The following is a 4,251-nucleotide window of genomic DNA, read 5'->3' as shown; positions in this document are numbered from 1 at the left end:
GCTCTCACCACTGTCCGTGTCCCCAGCCTAACACAGTCTCTCTCCCCAAGAGATGACCCAGATAGCTCTCTCCGCTTAAGCATGCAGTAGCCGTACCACATCTGCCCTCTGGTCATGCATTTCTTAGGTTGATAGATTTGTAACGCCAGAAGGGAACATTATGATCAGTGAGTATGACAGCGCCGTAACACAGGGCATAACATTTCACCTGGTAATTCCTGCATAACTTCTGCTTGAATTGAGCATAATTTACCTAGAGAAATCCAGCAGTGATGGAGAGTCCACAAGATCATTAGCTGCATCATTGTCAGGGCTGTTATTCCATAAAGTTATTTCGTGTCATTACCCTGAGTATGTCCAGCTTGAAGTTCCAGGAACCAGATCTCACTAGGGCTTTACCTTTTCCTTTCACCAGTCCTCAGCCATCAATATTTTCTTCCCCACATGGATGCTTACAGCCAGTGAGTGAGATGCATCGTTATTTTTGAGTAATTTTCCTCTTGTAAGTAAACTTTTTTTTCCTGAACTCAAATAATTTTGAAAAATATCTGCAATTATTCTAGTAGTAATTAACTGCATTGTGCCTTTATACAGGCCACACAGTCACTTCTGACAAATAGACATATTATTACAGCAAATTGCTGTAATATAACTTTCCCACTTTTATTTAATTTCCCCATGGTTATACATCTGAGGTTCCCATTACTTTTCTTAGCACATGGTTATATTGCACAGCCATGGTGTGTTGTTTATTGGCCATGACCTCCATCCTCTCCCCGAAGCAATGCCTTCCAGGAGGCAGCCCCACATCCTGTAAGTGCACAGCTCCACTTCCCAGAAGCATACGCTGGCATTTGGTTACATTAAAAGCACTTGCTATTTAAATCATTCCAGCTTACAAAACGATGTAGAACTGTCCTTCCCTTACCATTATTCACCACTGCCAACTATTGCTCTGAAATGCAAACCTTGCTAATAATGAGCTGATCTTTTCTTTTAGGTCATTAACAAATGTATTGCACCGAACAGCACCCTATGCTTGACCACATCTCCCCAAGTAAAACTACTCACTGAGATCTCCTGGTAAGACAGCTGTTTTAAGACATTGGGTATTTACTGTGAGGTTTAATAAATGGTTTAGTGGTCAGTTAATACCACTGGACCTAAACTGTCCATGTAAAGCCTGCCTATACCCAAACACAGTTACTTCTGTTTGCATTAAGATCAAATTTGTTTTATTTAAATATTAAATAAGGCAATTTGTCTAAGTTATGTCTGAAGACTCACATAGCACACTCACTATAACAATCTCCCTAGAGTCATAGGTCCAAATTCATATAACTCCCTAGGGCAGATGAACCAAGGATGCCTTTGGTAATCCAGCATCTCAAGAGATAAATATCCCTCTCTTCCAGGAGGCCTGAGCTACACTGTAAACATCAATACAGTTTTAATCTAAAGCCAAAAAGAGCAACAGTACACAGCTACGTGTGTGTGTACATACACACATCTATAAACACACAGGGCATATGCATTTGCCAGCTGTGTCGGTATGTAATCCTCACCCGTGTCCCTGTGCAGATGTATTACACCAACACATCACGAGTACAGTGGCACCCTGATTAGGACTTGCAGTGATAGATGACCAAAACCTGTCACCGGAATTGTGAACAGCTCACAATACATCAGCAGATGGGTGTTACATGATATCCTACATTACTAGAGGAACGGTCAGCACCGGGACAGGTGTAATGGAGAAGCCTTTACCAATCTGTACTTGAAATATGCTGTCAAGTCTCCAGCCCTGTCTGGTATGATTACACTGACCACTTATCAATATTTTTTTAGAATCTCACACATTTGCAGGGTGCATCAGGGTCATGATTCATATTAGGGATATGTTCATATACGATTTCCAAAAGATCACTCGTTATAGATGTGATTGTTGAGTGCTATGACTTGCTATAAGTATCAAGAGCCCCTATCTGATTTTTGCAATTTACTCCTGAAGGTTGAAAGCCAAAATCAACCCTTGGCGAGATATAACTCCATTGGCTGCAGTGGGGTGCCATCACATCAGATCTGCATCCAAGTCTCAATTGCATATTCTGTACTAACATCCTTCTTGGCAGGGTCAGGTGAGTATTTCAGAAGCACATCGATGGGTCAAGAGCTTCAGGCCATGCAAGTTACAGGCTGAAATTTTGTGGATTTAACAAGAGTTCAGCTCCTAAATAATTGTGATGCTTTGAAAAATCTGCTCTTTCCAGCTGCCTTTTGTTTAACAGCAGGATCTTCTCTAACTGCAGAGGTTCTGTTTCGGTTGCTGCTGATGCAGTGCTAGTGAATATGGTGTGTGAGGGGGAATAAATGGCTGATCTGTTTGTTTTGATGACTCCACTCCATGCATCTGGATAGAAAGATACAGAGAATTATTGTGTGATTATGTATTCTTTGGCATTAATCTCAGTAGCTGAAATGAAATGTTGGGCTATTATGAAGTGTGAATGAGCTTCTAATGTGATAAGGAAGGTTAGGATTTGAGCAGTGGCTTGGTTTTCTTGTCATTCGTCTTCAGCGTGCCAGATGGTGTGTCACTGGGCTTTTATTGGTTCTTTATCAATTTTATTAGCAATATGATTTGATTGATCTTATTTTGCCTGAGAAAAAAAAAATCAATTCAAAAAGTATAACTTACCAGAGCAGCTCCCTACCTTAAAGAAACAGAAGAGCCTAACAAGCATTAAAAAGTGTCAGAGTGCTTAGAGGGGCTACAAAATGCATACGTACATGAACAGGCATGTCATCAGGTGAAAAGGCCACCAGCAGAAAGAGAAAGAAGGATGTCCTTCATCAGATCAGAGGAGACTGATTGTTGCTGGAGATGAAGCTGAGGATGGGCATCCAGGTTCACTAAGCCTGCAGAACTCACACACACCCTAACAGGCCGAGGTTTGTCAGTAGCACTTGTGAGAGCACATATCATATTCGTAGCTGCAAGTTCCTCCAGCGTCCAGGCCTTTTTGAAATGCCACGTAACAGTCTCAGCTTCCCAACAAAAAAGAGCATTTCAGAGTCAAGGTTAAAGCAGGAAATCAAAAACGACTGCTGCCCCCCTCCCCACCGTCCAAACAGAATATGGAGGGACACAAAAAAAACCTTCAGTCAAGAGGAGGAAGGAAATGCTGATGAACATAGAGTGTGAGTGAACATTATGAATCCCATTAAACTTCTATCTAGTGTAGCAGATTGCTGCAGGCAGGAATTTCTGACGTACAGTCTAACTTGCTGTAAAGTCTTATCACATATAAAATTGCAGTAATCATAATGCCAAGGAATGAGACAAAGACAAATGAAAAAGCTTTCAGAAGTTAATGTTCACAACACACTGCCAGCAAAACACACAATCTATTTAATTAGTAAAAATTCTGCGAGATACTGTTCAACTCTTCATTCAGAGAACCTGTGAGTAAATATGCAAAGTGTTATAATACAATGAGATGGCTACATTAAAGATTGAAATATATGTGACTGCTGAGATGCAGACACTGCACATTAAAATAAACACATTGCATCATAAATTTAGCACACTTGACATCATAACGGGCAGTGAAAACTATGTCACCTAGGAAAGCAGCTGCAGCTCTAGTGGCACTAGGTACTGCAGAGTCACGTAGATTTCCTGGTCTCTGGTCTCATTATTCGGGTAGTCTAAGGCTACCAGAATAGCTAGTGGTATAAAAAGAACCAGTGGGTCTTTGTCTGGACAGAGGGAATCATTCATTCCTACATGTCATGGTGTCGATTCTCCAGACACAGCTCACTGCTCCATTTCTTGGCTCGTCACTTTGCTCCATGCCTTAGTTTGTACAGAAAATTCCACACTCTAAACCAGACGATCTCACCAGCCTCAGCCGTCCCTATACAGTTTTCCGTCTTTTTCCTCTCATGCTTGGGGAATAAGACATGCCTTGGTCTGCTCCCGGTGGAGGTGCAGCTCTGGTTGCAATGTCCGTCAGTTACCACCACCAGCAGTGCCCTGGTACTCCAAGCCAGGAATGGTCAGATATTGCAAGCTTCCTCTTCTGTGGCCACAGACTCCTTCTAGCATCTCCAAAGCCACCCCCATTGCTAAAAGTATTCTTAAAACAGGATTCACAGCTCACACAAAGCCCTGGAAATTAGCCTCAGTGATCATGAGCTTCCCCAACCTACAAAGAGGCCAGTGGGTAACTTTTATTCTGGGTAAGC

The sequence above is a fragment of the Anser cygnoides genome, chromosome 2 (assembly GCF_040182565.1).
Source record: "Anser cygnoides isolate HZ-2024a breed goose chromosome 2, Taihu_goose_T2T_genome, whole genome shotgun sequence".
NCBI lineage: Eukaryota > Metazoa > Chordata > Aves > Anseriformes > Anatidae > Anser > Anser cygnoides.
The sequence above is the reverse complement of the archived record's forward strand: the minus strand, read 5'-3'. Positions refer to the sequence as shown.